Raw genomic sequence first — 20,578 nt, 5'->3', positions numbered from 1 at the left:
CCCGTTCTCCATGGGGTCCCTTCCTCAGAAAATCTGTTGGGCCCTTTTACAGAGAGCAGTATAAATTTAAGGGCAGAATGTGACCAGCTATTTTGCAACATGCATTTTTTTTTTTAGCCTGTACACTAGACCCTTAGAATACATGTTACCTAATTATAGGGCAATACAGCACATTCAAATCTAACTAACAAAAAAATATGAGTAAAATCAGCCTGGGAGTTTATAAATGAAGTTTTGTATTAGGAAAATCTTAGAAGGGTCTCAAAAATAGATGGATATTCAGGAGTTTGATGTGATGATAGAGTGCCTCATATTGAATTGAAACCTTTTAAATTCATGGTCACCTCGATTTGTCTAACTCATGAATTGCCTTCATTCATTTCTATGTTCAGTTTCATAGAGGGCTTTGGCGCAAGAAAAGTAATGATATATGAACTCAAAACCTTTTTATTTTCTTCTAAGAATTAACTAAAGTTAGAATATACTTACTGAAATATACAAGAAGTAGGACAATCAGTCCAGACAACATTATTTTAAATGTCAATGGTAAGTTGCTTTAATTTGAGAGGCGGTGTATAATATACTATGAAATCCATTATGAAAACATATCTTTGAAGGTATATAAAGTGATGTAAATTGTTTTATGAGAGCCCAATTTCACACAATTTCTTGTCACAGAATATCTCATAATTACTACAAAATACTTAGTTTTAACCATAGAGAGTAATGCAATCACCTCAAATGCACTACAATTATTGATTATTGTGACACATTTTGAAAAGGATGGGGAATAGTTCCAAAATTCAAATTTCTGTTCCCAACTAGTAATACGATTTCAAGTTTTTCAATATTATTTGGATGCCACCATAACGGTCATGGCTTTCAAGCAATTTCTGGGCCTTGTATGCAGGTCACCCTAGCATTGAAGGGAATGACTAAAGTGGATAAACTTCAGATTACTTTCTTTAACTATTTCCACTCAACAACTGGTACATTTTTCTGCATTCAAAAAACATATACACCCTGTCAGTTGCATTGCCAGCAGTTGACTTTTCCCACATGTACACCACACTTAATTTAAATATTTTGTCAATTTGCTGATGGTCATAAACTGTTTACATATAAATGATTCTTTTCTCATATTTGTAGCAGAATATTTTGGCCAGACAAATCAGGACTATTGTAAAGGTATAGACTCAAGAATAGTAAAACTATACCTTCATGTATACACTTACCTTCGCAATATTTCCTTGATATTTTTGGCCATGATATTCTGCAATCACAGTGTTTCTGGCATCGATATTTCAACATACAACTGTGTCTCAATAGTTTAGTCCCCTTTCACAATCCTTTCTGTGTTTCTTCAGAAGTAGATAACTTTAATTTATGATTTAAGAAATCACAGAAAACAAGCAATGGGTTTGTGAAGGGGTAGCAATAGCCAGATATGATGTGATATAATTCTCTTAAGTATATGTCATAGTCAGAGGGCATGGTTATACAATAGTGTTTGTCTACATTTTAATTTGCCTTTTCATCCAAAGGCAAATATTTCCTTGAAAATCAGATTTTTTCCTCTAGTCCTATGACTGACAATATACTTAAATGTATTCATTTAGTCATTAGACAGCATAAGTGCCCAAAGAAAATGAAATAAAGCTATATTTCAAATATTGTAGAAGAGTGGCCACACATAATCATACATTATGTTCTAGTACAGGGATCAATGCTTCCCAATGTACCCCAGTACTTTCCCCTATTCTATCCACACAGCTCTCTGCCCTTGCACTCTTTGCAATCTTCAGGTACATTGTCTTATGGGCATTAGTTCAATGGTCCTCACTGACAGTCTCAACAGAATGATCAACTCTATTCAATAAACTCTATTCAATTATATGATCCCCATCTGTATGGTGCTGACAAACATCAATGCTATACTGTTGCGCAATAGAAAATAGTTTTGATGCCTGGCTATTGCTTCCCAAGATGAAGCTGGGAATTGAGTGTGGAAATTATATACACATGATAAGCTTCTACATAAAAAGAAAACGATGATGAGAAATCCTTCTCTCAAAAACATATAAATAGCATTAGTACACAAGTTTAAATATTTGAACATGTGGATCAAGGAACAGCACAAAAAAATGAAAATCGCAAAATAAAAAGGAATAGAAAGTTTTACGTATTGCATTACTTGCACCATAGCAGCAAGACCATAAAGGGAAAGATCATATGTTCCACTAGCACAGCATAATCCTCACATGTATTGCCAACCCATTGTATAACTTTTTGATCAGTGTGGCATTTATTTTCCACCATTTTATAAAACGAGATTGAGCTCCATGAATCAGTGCTATATTCTACTATTCAATCTTAAAGCCCATTATGTTTTTGATATCTCGGCATCTATGTTTATTTATTGGCCCATAGCTTGCACATTTAAGAAGAACTACCTTTCTTGATGTATATATAAAATTACAGAATTACATAGGACTGATTCTTCTCTTTTGATTTCTTATTAACTCCAATTAACACTGTTTTGACTTTCTTAATGTAGTTTTATAAAAATACATATATTAATTATGCTTATTAGGGAAATCTTTTTTCAATGGTCCAGATGGCTTGTCTTAGTCCAATTTGGAATTTGACAATCCAATCAATAACTCTTTACTGTTTACCTCTTTTCTCATTTATATATGTTTTACCTTCTGTGTCGTTTATGTTTGTGAATAACTTGGCTAGTTTCCAGCTTTTTCAGCTCATGTGTCATAATATAGATTTTCCACAGCCTGGTTTAAAGAACTAAGAGCACTGTAAAGATTCTGTAACTCAATAAAAGGCTAGCACCCCCACCTGCCTTTTTCATTCTTTTTTAAGTTACTGAAACATGCAAATAGATTAACATTGTTAACTCTAGGACAGTTTTTGCAATTCCTGGAAAGACCTCTTCAATAACTTCTGATCTTTCATTGTTAACTGAACTTCTCCAACAATTGATAGCAGAAGCCCCTCCATCACTTAACTTGTCCACAAGCTACAAGTTAGGCAAATAATGATGAAACAAGGGAGGGAAAAAAGGGAGGGGTAATATTATCCTCTGTATCTTAAATAAAATCCAGATTTTCTGCCTATCAAGCTGTGGAAAATCAACATTTTATGGCAATACCCTGAGGCTAACATGATGCTAGTTTAAAGCTTTTCAATCAAAAAACAAGCTGCATTGTCTACAGGTTTAAAGTAAAAAATCCTAAATGTTGCGTCATTTGACCAATCTGCACACAGCAAAATATCATGTAGAGTGTCTCCCATCATAAATGGCTTTCGAGGCAGCCACTCCTCTTACAGAATGTGCTCCAAATACACTAAAATACACATCTGTTCTCCTTATCACCTCCTGAACGCATCTGGCAATTGTGGAGGAAGACACAGCCTTAAAACAAAACCTTGAACAAAATTAGTACCTGTGTCCCACCAAATGACCTGACACTCAAGTTTCCCACAATGTACTACATGCAGGATTTATTTTGCATTACAAAATGGATAAAATATAAATAAATGTTTTTGTCCTCCTAGTCAGAAAAAATACATACTCTTTCTGGTGTAAAAATCCGACTTGCCACATCAAGAGCCCTTACATTGAACACCCTCCTGTACAATACCAAACACAACCATATTGTCAATCTCAGTGACAAATCTCTGAGTGACAACTCACTATTCAACCACCCAACATCCATACAAAATAAAACTTTTGTGGCATCCCAGACAGAATAATGTCTTGATACAGGTGGTTTTGCAATTCCTATGTTCCTCATTATTCTCCTTATTAAATCTTCTTGAACCACGGATAAACCATTCACCAGAACATGTCCGGCAGCAATCGCTGACCTGTGTACATTAATAGTCTTGTACACTAGTCCTCCCTCACCTATTTCTGATAAATAATTAATCATGTCAACTACACCCACTGAAACAGGATCAAAACTCCTCTCCACACAGCAGCAAACCCATTTCTGCCAAGCCAGTCTTTACAACTTTTTTGTACCTGGTGCCCAAGATTCCTTGATGAGAGCAGCAGCCTTTGCTAAAAGTCCTGCCACCTCCCAAACTCTCCTGAAATTTTCCACATCACTAGGCTCAATTGACCTGTGCTCACCAAATCATGTACCTCTCCTTCAGGACCCACCAGAATTTCTTAAAACATTGGTTAAAAAATGGAAAATCAACCAAAATTTCGAGAAGTATTGGAAACCAAACCTGTGATCTCTAAAGAGGAGTTATCACCACAATAGTCTCCTTCCATTTGCAAATCAAAACAGCCACCTTAGCAATCACCGAGAAGGGTGGAAACGCATAAGAGTGAAGGCCTCTAAAATCCTGATAGAATGCATACAGCCGTGTCGTCCCCGGATCTGGACACCAAATGAAAAATCTTCTCACCTGAGAATTCAACCTGTTCGCAAACAAGTCCATTCTGAAAGGACCACAAACTCTCTGTTTGTAAGAATGTCATCCTGTTTAGCGTCCAGTACTGAAGTCTATGAAATTGCTCAAAAACAATCTGCCACTACGTTGCTCAACCCCAAATGTTTCTCTGCTTGAACTTGTACGTTCCTCATTAGACAATACTCCCCAAAAACTCTTGCTATCTCAATCGAATCCTTCGATCTCAGACTCCCTAGCTTGTTCACATATCTTACTGCTGAAACACTGTACATACTTAACAGAACTGAACACCTCACCTTGCTTTTTGTGAAACATCTTATTACAAAAGATTGTACTAGCAACTCTTGCCAATTTATGTGCATTTTACTTTCCTCCTCTGTCCAAAGACTTCTTGTTGACACAGCTTCACAACAAAATCTCCAACCATCTAAACTCACATCTGACTCTATTACCAATTGTGAGAAAGTGCCCTCTTTCTTGCATGATATACCCCCACTTTTTGCTGAATTGCTGATGTACTTTTACTGAGTGTGCCCTGGGCTCCTGCCAATCAGGTACCCAGGGCCTGTGTTCCATCCATAAAACTGCATTGAAGCCCAAACCCAATTGGCATCTCTGGCCACATGTCAGTCCCTGGTAAATGGTACCCTAGGTACCCAGGGCACTGTGACCAGAGAAGGCCCCTAAGGATTGCAGCACTTAATGTGCCACCCTTAGAGGCCCTGTACCCTGACACACACACACTGCCTTTGCAGGCTGAGTGTCTGGGTGCAGAACAAAGAGAGGGAAAACATGGCACACATCCCTGTGTGCCATGCCCACAAACCACTACCCTGGCATACATCAGTCACCCCTCTAGCTGGGTGCCCTTTGCCAGTGGTGAGGGTACAGGTGCATGGGCCCTGTACCCCTACTGTGCCCAGGTCCATTCCTGGGCACTGTAAGAGCAGTGCTGTCATTAAGAGTATATGGTGCTGGGAGGCTGTCATTATGAACTCCACAGCACCATAATGGCTGCACTGAAGACTGGGAAGTTTGGTATCAAACTTCTCAGCACATTAAACCCACATTGATGCCAGTGTGGGATTTAATGTAAAATGCACGACAGAGGGTATCTTAGAGATGCCCCCTGAAACTTGACCAACTCCCAGTGACCTCACTGAGTGGCTGCGCAGGCTGCAACCACCAGACATGTTTCTGGACCCCTGGGTCGAGAGCTTGCTGCGCTTGGGGGCCTTAAACAATGCACATCCTGGGACAATGTGCCAAGCCTCCTCCCCCAGGATGGGCAGGGTTCACGCAGGAGAAGCTTCAAAGGCATGCCGCCTTTGTGAGCTTCTCCAGACCACTTGCTGTACTCAGCAACTGGTCCCCACTGGTTCTACCCCCCACTTTGGGCAGGAGACCCAGCGGGAAAAACAAAGTGAGGAAGAGAGGTGTGCTTACCTCTGCCAACTCCACCCCTAAGGTGGGGGAGGCGAGGTGAAGCACAATCTTGAGTCCCCACCATCTTGAGGATGGGGGACCCAGCCAACCAGGGACAGGCTCCTGCCCCCCTCCCACAGGAAAGTGGCAGAATAGGGGACGTACCCAACCCAGGGAAGGGACCCATTGGTCCCTGTCCTTTACCTACCTGTAATGCCCCTAAGTTTAGTATTTAGGGGTACCCTGAACCTTCCTTCCTCCGATCCAGCAACCACAAGAAAAGAAGAACGATGAGAAGCCGTGCCGAGCTAACAAGACGGACGACGCCCACTGACTTGGCCCCAGCCCTACAGGCCTGTCTCCCCTTGAACCTGCTCCTGCGAAACCCCGGCGTGTCCAGCGGCCAGCAATCTCAAAAACCCATGAGGACCTGCCTGCATTCACTTTCCAAGCTGCTTCTCCCGTGAACACCGGACATGTTTGAACTGCAGCTTCTGATGTCAGCCAGAAACTGCGAATCCAGCACACTCTACACCCGCCGAGCCCGGCCTGTGTTTGAGTGAACAAACACCACGAGGAGGTCCCCCCGGCAATCCTGACCCGAAATCCGGCAACGCCTGACCAGCCTCAAGCCTCCAGGCAATGCCTGCAGCCTCAATCCAATAGACCCCCCCTACCACGCCCAGAGCGGGTAAGAAAATTTGACGTCCAAAGGCACCCCTGCACCCGATGCCCCATGGCCTTGTGTGCCCAACCCAGTGGTGCCTAACCATCCCTCTACATCCCAACTTACCCCTTGAAGTGGTGGTCACTCCTGGAAGATCTTCGTCCCCCAGCCTGCAGTGTTTCTTTGTCCCGGAGAATCTCCATTGAATTCAACAGGGCACCCAACCTCAGAACTGCACCCTGCACCTGGCTGACCTAGCGCCACTGAGGGTGCCCCTTTGGTGCTAACCTGGTCCCCAACATGCCCTGAGCTTAACCCTAGGAGCTTTGCTCCCACAACCCTGTGGCCTGCTTGCCCTATCGCCCATAGCATAACATTGGGCCTCAAAACTCTGCACCCAGCCGCCCGAGTGCCGCTGAAGGTGCACCAACAGTGCATCACTGTCCCTGGGAGACTCCTGAGTCTGACCCCAGAACCCTAACTCAAAAGACCGATTACTTACCTTGAAACCGATAACTAATTTTTCCTCATAGGACACCATTGACACTTTTTCTCCCAAAAAGTTTCTGTCGACTTTTGAAAACTGCAAATATTCCTTAAAAATCAGCCAATTAACCAAAACTCATTTTCTCAACTGTTTTCAGGAAATGTCCCAGTGCTAAATCCAGGATCCAGCACTGAGTAAGAAAAAGTAACTATAACCTAACTTACCTGCTAAGTGAATTTCCTCCCAAAGGATAACATTGGAATTCTATGTGAAAAAGTTTCTAAGTGTCAACTTTTGAAATACAATAATATTCCTTAAAAATCTTACCTTTAACCAAGACGCATTTACTCACCTGTTTTCTGGAAATGTCCCAGAGCTGAATCTAGGATCCAGTCCTCTGGTTAGAAAAGTAATCTGAAAAGTAATTAACTGCATTTTACTTAAAAAGCCCATTCAATTGAATGTACTATACCTGCAATGTGTTGCAAACTGCATTCTTTAACCTGTAATCAAAACCAGTACCAGGTATATTGCAATTCTGAACTGTGTTCAAACAAGTCAATTACTACTGCAAAGTATTTATATGCTTACATGTACCAGGCTTGCTTGGTTCTAGAAATAAAACAACAGTATATATTTTTAAACAAAACAATTGGCCTAGAGTCCGGTTCTTGAGTGTGTGAGACCATTTGCTGACTGAGTGTGTACATCAAATGCTTTACACTGTCCTCTGATACTGCCTTACTGCTAGACCAAGCTAACACTTTAGAGAGTAAGGTTCTATCTAACTTTAACCTCTGTCAAACCTCTGGAGACTCTTGGACTCTACACACTTTGTACCTCACTTTGGTACAGTATATATAGAGCCAGTTTCCTATACCAATTCCGTATTCTCCCTGAAAATTGCTCTCTCATTCAAAGCCTCCAAAATCCTTAACCACCATTGAAGTTCCTCTCTCGCTTCCTTGGAAAGACCTTTTTTCTCAACCCACTTTTCATATGAATTTCTTTCAATCTCTGAAGAATTCGATGGTCCAGAAAAAATAGCCCGTATCATTGAAGACAATAGACCTAGAACTCAAGCCAACATTCTCAGAGAAATATGATCTAAATCAAAAACCTTCTAAATCTCCTACCTTATTCAGTTCAGTTTTCTTTTGAAAGTTTCAGCGTTCCTTTCACTGCATCTGCCAAGAACCCCAAAAATTGAGTTTCCTGTTTTGGCAACATACTTGACTTCTTGCTGTCAGCACCAAATCTCCAATTTTCCTACAACCTGTCTCCCATGTCTGTGTAACTTTCTACTTTATCTCTGTCCCAATCCATAATCAAAATGTTGTCCAGATATATGCTCAAATGGACATCTCATTCTCTTCGAAAAGATGCCTTTGGACTTAAGACTTTTGTGAAACACCATGTGCTAACAACAAACTAAAAGGTAGACAAACAAACTTCCAATTCTTTCCGTCCTGTCTGAACTGTAGGAATGTCTGATACGGTGCCCATACTGGCATTCAAATGAATCAATAAATCCCCTGTTTGCAAAATGTCCCTCAACATATGCATACCTTCCATACTAAAATGGTGATAAATCACCCAGTCATTGAGACTTCTAAAATGTATAACTGTATGCATTCCTTTGTACTTCTTTTTCATAAGGAAAATATTGCTTACAAACCCTTTCAACTCCTGCAATAACTCCACTATTGCACCCTTCTCCAGCAATTCTTAAACCTCCTTCTCTACCAACCTTGACAAGTCTACGCTGAATCCTATGCTTTCAGGGACCCAAGACTGAGCCAGTTTTTTTTAATGAAATCAGTGAGATACCCATGTACCATTGTCAAACCCCAAGAATTTCCTGTTATTCGAACACAACTATGAAATAAATTAGAAAGTCTGCGGCCCAATTTTAATGGGATTACAATAGAGTCTAACCTTACCTGGTCCTTGGATACAAAGTTCTCCACCTATTCCTCTTCCCCTGAGCCTCTGCCTTTGAGGGTAGACACAAGTCGATTGACTTGAACCTTGGTTCTGTATGTAGGGTCTAAATCCCTGAGAAAAACGTTCTCATGATTCCCTATCCTTGGTTGGGGAACTGATACCTATTACGCCCTGCACATCCAAAAACATGCTTGTTAAAGACATTTTTGCGTCTTGTTGTGACTTTCGAATTGAACTATATGCTCCCACAAATGTAGACATATCTTTGATTAAATCATCTATACACAAGAGAGCTTTCGCAGCTGGACCAGCCTCAATATTAGCCTGATCTACCAATTTTGGGTCAATTTTGAGCAGGATGCTCTTCCTGCGTTCCACTGAAATGGCAGTGTTTATATTCCCTAAAAGACTCACTGCACGCTGTACCCATTGCCTTAGTTCATCCACATCCAAATGTCCCTTATTAACATGTGCCTCTTCAGCCATATCAAGTATTTTTATTAGTGGCCCAGTCATGTCAAGTAACCTCTCCTGACTCATTCTCAAGACCTTATCCAAGTCTTTACAAGGATCACATCCTCCTTTCCCAATGGATGCCAAAATCAACTCTGGTCTAATCATCACCCTATTTGCAAAGGAAGGTCTAGGTCACTTTATCCTTAACCTAATTCTTACATGTTTAAGTATTTGTTTCCTTAACTAGGATTCCTCATACTCTGCAGTATGAGCTACCAGAGTCCATTCAGGGGAAAGAGGATTTTTAATTAACATCGGATCAAACATAGATTCTTCTAAAGGATCCTTGCTATCCCCAATATGTCCTTCTTCTTAGATCTCTCATAACCTTGTTCATCTGAATCAAAATTGGATGAACAGCTTAACTCCACCTCCACACTGCCAGTGGATTCATCCCCATGCACAAAAGTATGTTTAAGTGCTTTCTTAAAAATGTTATTTTCTTTTCCAAGGGATTTTGATTGCTCACCATGTGTGCCCTCAACACTTCCATACCCTATGATTTCACAGAAACCATGATCTGCCCCCGTAGAATTGTTTCTTTTAATTTGTAACTGTAATAAAAGAGCTACTCTTGTGGTTGGGCACCCTATGATGACCTCCGACTACCACCATTTTAACTGACTTTAGTGTGTTATTTTGCCCTAGCCTTGATGTAGGATGGTCCTGCATATGCCTGCTTCCCTTCTGTCCTGTAATCTTGCTGTCTTTCAGTGGGAGCTGTCACAGAGTAGAACAGTACATTTATATTATGAGTTCTTACTATTGGCTTTGACATGGCTCCATGTCATCTTGCTTTCTGACTTTACCTTCCTTCAGTTCTTCTGCGTGCACAGTGGTGCTTGCAAGTTGTTTGGGTTATGAGAATTATAGGTGCTTACTATTGGCTTTGACATGGCCTCATGTCATCTGGCTTTCTGACTTGATCTTGCTTTAAGCTTTTCTTTGTGCCCAGCAGTGCTTGCAAGTTGTTTGGGTTATGAGAATTATAGGTGCATACTATTGGCTTTGACATGGCCTCAGGTCTTCTTGTTTTCTGACTTTACCTTACTTTTGTGTGCACAGATTCACATTCAAGGTCTTTCTGCTCCTCACTTGTTTTTTGCACCTCGCTGACCAGAGTAAACTGTATATCATCTGCGGAATGTACAAGTCTGTCTCAGAGTCAAAACACAGGAGCTTCGCCAGCCTCCGTCTTGGCCTTGACGCAGACTGGTACTAGCCAGCTCGGTTTTTTTCCAATGAGAAAGGGGTGAGGTCAATCAATCAATCAAAATACCTTTATTCGAATTACTTGAATTCATAAAAGTACAGACATAAAAACAATTCATTATTACAATGTGCAAAATGCAGTAACTTAGGAATTAAAAAGGGAACTAAAACAGCAATCTTTCAGGGGTTTTCCATCATATTACGTACACGTGTTATTAGTCTTAAAAAGGTACTAGTACGAAAGGTCAGTTCCTCTGTATCCAGGGAGAGTAACATCAAACGAGACTCCTCCAGGGAGAGGGGTCTTTGTTTTCTAAAATAAGGTGTTAAAAACCAGTTAATGTATTTTAAATAAAATTTGCAGAAAAATAAAAAATGCAGATCATTCTGTTTGCTGGTACCATCACAGGGGCAGGGGTTACATTCTGTAGGGTGATTATAACCCAAGGGGAAACCCAGCAAAAATTTTAAGGAGCCTGCCCTTAATCGAAATAACAGAGACCTCTCCCAGCTGGACATAGGAAGAGTAAGATAAAGTGGGAGGGGTTGCCTGGACAGGTCATTCTCCATGTATCTAACAACGGTGGATTTGGATATTTCCCTTTCCATCCTTTCTGTTTCAAAGAGTGCATATAGTGCTTGTTTAACCTCTACCTTATCTTGACATCCGATTCTGGAGGGGTCTGAGAAGAGATCTCCTTTGTTCACGGCACTTAGTGATTTTAAAACTCCAGCAAGCCATGGGATTGAAAGACTGTGATCACATTTAAGGCAATCTTTAATTATATCTTGTGTTAAGGAGGCTGCGTTGTTCCTCCAGATTCTCAACCAGAATAAGGCTGGTCTGCTTCTAATAAAATCACAGATGTAAGGGAGGTTTAGCTCTTTGTGACAGATAAATTCAGAGGACGAGATTGGGGCACCCAATACTTTCCTACAGAAGCGTGTCTCTTCACGTTGGATACCGGGGTTTTTAGCAAGGGCCCAGACTTCAGCCCCATAGGTAGCAACAGGAATACACTGCAATCTAAACAATTTTAAAATAGCACTGGTTGCGCCTAATTTCTTAGGGCGTGGGAGACTCAATATTGAGTTGATGGCCTTCGAGAACTTGCTCGTGGCGTGGGCAAAATGCCCACTCCATGAGTTGTTCGCAGCGAAAGCCACCCCAAGATATATAAAAGAATTTACAGAATCTAGTTTATCAGACCCGATATGGATGGTATTAAGTTTCCGTTTACCAGGTCCGCATGACATAACAAAAGATTTTTTAAAATTCACACGCAGGTCTAGGCCCTCCATATGATGTACAAAATTTTCCACAAGCAAACGGAGGGCGTTAGGGGTGCGGCCCATAAGGACCGCATCATCTGCGTATAGTAGAACTGGCAAAGGATGCCCCTGGACAATTGGCACATCTCTGGTTACTTGTTTTAAAACCTTTGCTATGCCATTGATGTAAATGATAAACAACAGGGGTGCTAAAACGCACCCCTGTCTAACCCCCCTGCCAATTTTTATAGGTCCGGAAACTTCACCTCCCAACCCAATCCTGACTTGCGCCCTGAGATCAGTATGGAGATACGCCAGGAAATGCACTAGAGGCTCATCCAGTCCATAATTAAGAAGCATGGACCACAGTTTTGATCTGTTTACCAGATCAAACGCAGATGAAAGATCCATAAAAGCGAGATATATAGGGGACGATCGAGCAACGGTATACTTATCGATTATTAATTTTAGATTCAAACATTGCTCGACCGTGCCCACCCCACTCCTGAATCCCATCTGACATGGATCCAGTAGGTCAGAATCTTCCGCCCACTCTACCACCCTGTTGTAAATAACTCGCCCGAGTATTTTTAAAGTGTTGTCCAGAAGCGAGATTGGGCGGTAGTTAGCTGGATCTGACCTATCGCCCTTTTTATAAATTGGGACTATGATGCTAAAAGACCACGTCTTAGGGATGGGCACTCTTGACAAACTGTTAAAAACATTGTGTAAAATTGGTGCCCATAGATCTAAACTATACTTTATAATATCTATAGGAAGACCATCTGGGCCAGGGGCCTTGTTGCCAAGGCTCTCTCTGACAGCTGTCACCACCTCGGAAAGATCAATCCGCAGGTCTCGCAGCTGTCCCAGATCTGGGGTAATTATTTCCTCAAAGGGAGCAGCATATATATTGGAAAAGTGGGCTTCCCAAGTGCTACTGGTTATATTGCAGCCGATTGGGGATAAATGTTTACCCATGTCGCGCATTTTCCTGACAGCGGACCAAAATGGCCCACTGCTCTTCAGATTGGCGCTAACAACCAGGGACTCCCACTGTTCCATCAAAAGTGCCGCCTTTCTTTCAGCTATTTTTTGTTTGTAAAATTTCCTAGCTTTTTGTACCTCCGCTATATTCCTTGGCTTGATGGTTAATACCCTGCGTAGTTCCCTATTTGCCATAGAACAGGCAGAGTCGAACCATCTTGGGTCTTTCGCCTTTGTGGGTAGTGGGACTGACAAATAATTTTTGATTGCCACGCATAGTTTACCAAAATCGGTAACTATTCTGTGGCAATCCCCGTCGGGTGATAAACAAGAATTTATTAATACTGGATGATCGTTTTTTACACGATCAAGTAGGGCTTCACAATCAATTCCCCTCCATTTTAGATGGAGACCATCACCTGATGGTATAATATCTCTTGCGCCATTAAATTTGGCATATACTGGGCTAGTGCCCAAATACAAAGTAACTGTAAGGGGGTTATGGTCTCCATATAATGTCTCTACTACATTTGAGTCTGTGACACGATCTATTAGGTAGGGGGATGTGAAAATAAAATCAATCGTCGAAGATGAATCTCTCCCTCTATGCGTGGGGGCACAGATCATCCTTGGAGATTGGCTTGCTTCCATTACATTACTAAGGATGTGTTCGTTTAATATCTTAACGAGCTCAGTACCTCTAAGGTCTGTTGAGTCTGGATAGCTTTTGTCCTCTAATCGATGCTTTCCTGGGATTTTCGCGTTAAAATCACCCCCAATAAGAATCCCTGACTTCTCATCTAAACCTATATTCATGTTCATTTCAAGGTGTAGCAATAAATTAGAAAGTGCTATATAGTTCCGATTTGGAATCGAATTAAAATCATTATTATAAAAGTTAATTAAATAAATCTTGGTCTTTCGCTTGTATTCAAGAACCTGAATGTTTGGGTTCCCGAATGATAAATCCTTAAAAGTACCACCCGCCAATATCCTGATCCCAATAAAAAGTCCTCCCATTGCACGACCAAAAGCAGGCTTAGAGGCGAACACGCTAAAACAATGATAGCCCTCTAGGTGCACGTTCCCTACGGCCCAGGTCTCTTGGAACATGATGATGTCTTTGCCATCCAATAGCTGGACCCATTGAGGGTCAGACAATCTTGATTCTATACCTGCAACGTTCCAGCTAAGGATTGACAAATCACAGCCACTTGGGCTACTTGAATGCTTATCCCTGGTAATCTGCCTGGGGTTTATTTGCAGGGTTGTTGTTACATCCTCACGTGCAACTGGGGATTCGACCGTGGCAGGCTGTGCGGCCATAGGTTGAAATATAATAATTTTTGTGGGATCTAAAAGTTCCTCAGTTACATCGGCTGCCTCTACACGTTCAATATTCCTAACACTGTCCCCCAGTCAGTCCAGTTCCTCTAAGTTTGAAAAGGCATGTTCGAATCGATTGTATGTTGGGATATTATACAGGTACCTCCTCTCATGCTCATCCGGATAAAAATTTTGATTGGTCACTGCATAGGGCCTCTCCGTGGGAATGGGCTGGGGAACGGCTAAGGAAGGGGATATGACATTTGGTGTGCTGGTAGTGCAGTCACATTACCCAATGAAAGGCCATTTCTAGTGTCAGGATGTTGGTCCTGGTAGTAACGTTTGTTGTTAATTCTAAAATTAGTGTTAGTGTCCTGGCGGTGTCCCAAGAAATGAGTCCCAAAACTAGGATTGGGATCTATTAAGTGCCTATAAAAATACCCAAGAGGGAGAAGGGTGGTGTTATATTCCCAATAGGAGGGCTGTGGAGCTTTTGCTAGCGTGCATTGAGCCCATTGAGGGGACTTAAAATTTATGATTATACAGTCCCCTTCAATCTTTTTCCTTAAGGGGCCCACCCACCCCACTCTTTGGGTATGAATAATCTCTCCAGCGCCATCCATCGGAAATTGACAATGTCTGGATAGCCAATGGAGAGTTCTATTTTTTAGGTTAACAACATTTTCCTCTTGATCTTTCCTTAGCTTGGGGACATTAGCTAAGACCAGGACGTAGGGTCCTGAGGTTCCGTGAGAATCGGAACAACATTTTTGGGTATGTTCGAATATGGACGAGTTTGGTATCTACGAACCGCAAATGACGAGTTTAGTGGGTGTACGCGTTTTCGCTACGCTACTATGTATGGTTCGTCTCATTCGTGGGTATGTCCATCTGAACCCTCGGGTTCCATTGTAGATACGGTATCCATTTTGTCTCTTGCCCTCAAGTAGCCAGCGAACGGACACTGTCCGCTTCGTGACCCTGGGATTCCCAAGCTTTCGTGGAGGACACATGTTCCTTTGATGATGAGGGGGATGACACGGCAGGGGCAGATGGCTCCGCTCGATGCTCATCTTGCCACGCTAGTTTATTGTTTCAGTTGTGCATACATTAGACACGAGTCCTTTGATCTTGCAATCAAGTTTCCGTTATTGCTCTCTACACTCTTTTCCAAACTGTTGTGCATCCTTGTTCTTCCTTTGCATCTGTTTCTGTCCCTTCCTCTAATTCGTTACGGTCAGAATGGAATGTGCTTAATGTGGGGATAATGTGCTTTTACAGTTGGGAACCGGGAATGCTGCTGTAATTATGTTTCGGGTTTCTGAAAACAGGAATGCGACCTTTTGAACTTTACTGTGGGAACTGAGTTGTAACCTTTTGTTCGACATGTTGTTTAATGATGAAAATGTGTATAAAAGGAGCGATCCACTTTTGCAATTTGAAGCAGTCTCTCAGAACCTACACGTTGTGTACTTCTTGCGATTTCTGTATCCCTGCAGTAAATAAACGCTGATCTTTGACGCCGCAGGAAGTGTCCCGTGTCTCTGTGTTTTGTACGCCGGAACAGGTAACCCACGAAGGTTTCAGGTGTTGTCCCCTGGCACCGCTGGGCCTTAGAATAGCCCAGTCCTTCAGTTGGCGCCCAACGTAGGGCGACATCAGCGGTACCGGTCCAAAGCCCGACGATCGTGAGGAACTTCGTGTGAAATCTCCAAAGGAAGGTGCACCCCGCTTCATCGATCCAGTTGTCGAAATAGGTGGTCCGAAGACTTTTCCCGCGAAGATTCCCGCCTCCTGACGGCTGCGATGGACTGATGCCCTGACTGTCGACCTGTTTTGGCGCCTGGCGTAGTCCTTTGTACGGCGAGACGATAGACGGGCCTTCCTGGTGACGCCATTGCTCTTTCAGTTAAGTATTTGTGGGTCGCTCCTAGAGTCCATGGTTTTGTAGTTAAACTTGGTTGTTTGCATGGTTCCATTGCATTTGTGGTTCTTAGTTGTTGGTTCTTAGTTGTTGGGTTTTATTTGATAATTGCAATTACCAAAAACCGAGGGTCTTGCAATTTTTTTGCGAGGACATCGTAATTCGATAGCCCTTGAAATTTGTAAACTCGGTTAGTGTGCACGATGCCTGGCCGTAGTACTTTGTTTGGTTTCTTTAAATGTTGCAGCACGGATTCCCGGCTGGAGGATTCATGTCCGATACCTCCAGTTGGAACTCCAATTTATGAGCTCTATAGTCGCCACGGAGTAGGTCCTATCGTATATAATGAATATTGGATTCGTTACACTAAAAATGATGGTGTCCTTAGTTGGCCACCACATGGTAGTTTCGAACCTGCAATATTAGATAATCTTGAAGCTAAATTGTTTAAAAAGAAGGCTAGGCCAGCCATGTTTGATTCCTTTCGGTTATGGCGTAAAGAGGCTATGCAGAAAGAAATCAAACAGTCTAAGAAAAATAAGAGAGAAGGTGTTATTGCGGTGATGCGAAATGCAGAACAGTATCAGCGAGACAAAGACGAGAAGGAGCAGGAAGTTTTTGCTAGACTGCATCGTATGGCGGTGGATAAATGTTATCCGGTTCTACCGTCTAGTTCTGATAAAACGGAAGAAGAAGCGGTAGAGGATCCATTATTGTCTTATCTGTTGAAATCACCACCTCCCTATGCACCAGATACTGTGGGTCCTGTGATTCCTCCTGTTCCTCAACCTGTTGTCTTGGCGGCTGCTGGACAGCCTGTCGTTCCTCCTGTTCTTCCGAATCCCCTTGTGCCGCAAATTGTCCATCCTCCTTTGCCCGCTTTTCTTCCTACTGCTTCTTCGCCTGTATCTCATCAGCCTATTGTTACTACTACTCCTGCTATCTCGACTACTTCTACTACTTCTACGGATACCCCTAATGTGGTTACTCCTGTACTTCCTTCTTCTTCCCCTTCCGTTCGTAGTCGTCTATTTAATGCTGTCGCTAATCTCTATTCTCCACTCTTTGGACCGATGCTTGGGTCCGATCTTTCTGATGTCTCTCAGAGGCGCAGTCAAATTCCTGATGGTAGAGAACGTGAGTCGTTAGTGAAACTGGCGCGTAAATGGATTAGTCATCCTGCAAAGTACACTTCGCGTATAGTTTTTGAGACGTTTTCTCAGTTTAATGAGCCCACACAAATATTTGTGTACGAGGAAATGTGTAAATCTTTGAGAGACGAGTGGGATAATGATGCGGTAGACAATGTACCGCCCGAGCTCACTGAACTTCAGAATCAATTTTCGAGTGGTATGATTGTGGGTGCTCATGTTCGACGTGCTTTAGAGCGTCTGTTATCTTTTCGATCTACAGTATCACCTCGAGCATTGTTTAAGGACGAAACTGAGGTGCGGATGGCACAATCTGGTCAGTACCCTATGCGGGAAGTTCCCCCAGTGTGGATGCCAGGTGATGCTGCTGCTAACCCTGCTATTCCACCACACTTCCAGAGAGTTTGGATACACCTCCCATGGAAGCGATCGGAAGTTTTGCAGGTGAAGCAAACCTTGCCTGACCCCCGCAAAAATCCGGCAGGTTATTATAAGGAGTTATCCCAATTAGTGGATGCTACTATCATGAACCTTGCCGATATCGACATGTTGTTCGGTAATGTAGTGCCTCAACCGATTTGGGCGAAAATCCGTCAAGAGAATCACGTAGCTGAGTTAGGCGGTGATTGGGCTGCTCTTGCGGCGGCTGACGCACAGCAAGTTGGTGGGGCTAAGCCTGAACAGCTCATTGAGAATCTGCCCCAGAGGATAATTACACTTATGAAGACGCTTATGCCAGCGATAAGAGTTAACTGGGACAAACTGTCTGCGTGCAAACAAAAGAAGGACGAGAGTGTCTCCGATTTCTTTACGAGATTTGAGGAGGCATTCATCGATCACAGTGGTCAGGGTATGAGCACTGAGGGAGGTCAGCGACTGTTTGTTGATACATTTGTATCGAATTTGTTGCCTGAATTAAGCAACAAATTGAAGAATTCTGAGAGTTCGTGGGCTGTTTCTACCACTGCTCAAATCAGCCATGGCCCAATACTATGAAAATAGAGAGAAAGAAGAAAGCGAACGTGCAGATAAGAAAACGAAGGATCTTAAAACTAAGGTCTTATTGCAGCAAGCGTATCCTCCACGCTCGAATCAAAATGACTCGCAACAGCAAAATCGATTGCAGTCACAGTTTTCTAGGTCGCAGTTGCGTACTGACTCCTCTACACCACGAACTATGCTGGGGTATAATCAATGCGCATATTGTAGGGGTGAGGGCCATCTGAAGTTTAATTGTCCAGTTTTGCGTGACCGGAACAATGGTGTTTCGGCTCGAGGAGGTCGTAGTGGTCCTCAACAAGCATCACGTGGTAGAGGTCGCGGTGTTACTCAGAATCAGAATGAGCGTTTTGTTACTTCATCAGACTCGCAAAATTGCTTTGATCGGCGCGATTCACCGTCTGGCAGATCTGCACAGTATCATGTGGACGACTATTATGTCGAGCATGATGTTGCTGCTGACGGTAATTATTAGGACAGCCAGAGACAAAGAAAGGGAGTAGTATCAGTTCCGGTTGATCAGAGAGGGCCTTACGTCGCAGTTGCCACATTGGGCGTAGTTGAGCATTTTCTGTTGGACACTGGTGCAGCGAAAAGTTCCATCATGCATTCAAAACTCCCTGGCGCGCCTTTGTCTGGCTTAACGAATGTTTCCGTTGGATTCTCTGGTGCCCCCGTTAGCAATCCAGTTTCTAGCCCGTTGCCCCTTACCATTGGGTCTCGTGAGTTGGAAGCTCCTTTGATTTTGACTACTGGTTGTGGTGAGAATCTTTTGGGCCTGGATTTGTTGAAACGGTTATATGCGACTTTGTACTGTTCTCCTGAAGGAGTGGAGCTTACGTTGGGTCAGAGAGTGATCTCTCCTATGTATTTGTCGACTGATAAGCTCCCACTGGAATTGAGTTCTCTTCCTGAGTCTTTGTGGGCAACAGGTCCCAATGACGTGGGCCTGTTGAATATTCCACCTTATGTTGTTCAATTGAAATCAAATGTGCGACTGCCACGCATTCCCCAGTATCGTATCTCTCTTGATGGAGAACGTGCACTATTAGCGATCATTTACGATTTGATCGATAAAGATGTCATTGAGGAAACTCGGGGTAACGTGTGTAATAGTCCTGTGTTGCCTATTTTGAAACGAACTGATCCATCCAAGCTTCCTGTGTATCGTTTTGTTATTGATTTGAGAGAGGTGAATAAAATTGTAATTCCACAGTTTCCCGTGGTGCCTGACATTACGGCTTTGCTGACTCTGATTCCATCTTCTGCATCGTGGTTCTCGGTAATCGATTTGAAGAATGCCTTCTTTAGCATTCCGATTGCTGAGGAAAGCAGAGATCTATTCGGTTTCTCCTTAGGTGGTCGTAGTTTCAGGTTTAAACGCGCACCTCAGGGCTACTGTGAAAGTCCATCGATTTACAGCCAAGCTCTTAAGAGTCAACTTGATGCGTTTGTGTTACCGGCTGGTGCGGCCTTGATTCAGTACGTTGATGATCTGTTGGTAGCCGCTGACACTGAACAGATTTGCAAGACTGCTACAGTGTCACTGTTACAGCATCTATGTGACTTACATCATAAAGTGTCACCTTCTAAATTACAATATTGTTGTCAAGAAGTAACCTATCTAGGTCACTTATTGTCAAAGGAGGGAAGAAGGTTGACCACAGAAAGAATTGCAGCGATCGCTCGAATGACTGTGCCAACAACTCAGAGAGATGTGCGTGCCTTTCTAGGTATCACGTCATACTGTAGACAGTGGATCCCAAATTTTTCACTGTTAGCGAAGCCATTGATAGCTCTCACGTGCAAGGATGTTTCGACTCCTTTGCCATGGACGGAAGAGTGTCAGAAAAGTTTTTCTGAACTGCGTGATGCGTTGTGCTCGGCTCCTGTGTTAGGTACTCCTGATTACAGTAAACCATTTACACTATACGTTCACGAGAGAGAAGGTTGTGCGTTGAGTGTTTTGACGCAACAATTTGGTGGTAAGCAGCGTCCATGTGCATATTTTTCCTCGACCTTAGACCCGGTAGCTAGAGCGTTACCGAGTTGCTTGAGAGCGACGGCGGCAGCTGCGGTGTCTATTCGACAATCCGCAGGTCTGGTTATGGATAATATGCTCACAGTGATGGTTCCGCATGCAGTTGACACTCTCTTGAATCGTACAAAAACTCAACATTTGACGAGTGCAAGGTTGTCCGGTTACGAGTTAACACTTTTGG

This window comes from Triturus cristatus, chromosome 12 (assembly GCF_964204655.1).
Source record: "Triturus cristatus chromosome 12, aTriCri1.1, whole genome shotgun sequence".
Taxonomy (NCBI): Eukaryota; Metazoa; Chordata; class Amphibia; order Caudata; family Salamandridae; genus Triturus; species Triturus cristatus.
The sequence above is the reverse complement of the archived record's forward strand: the minus strand, read 5'-3'. Positions refer to the sequence as shown.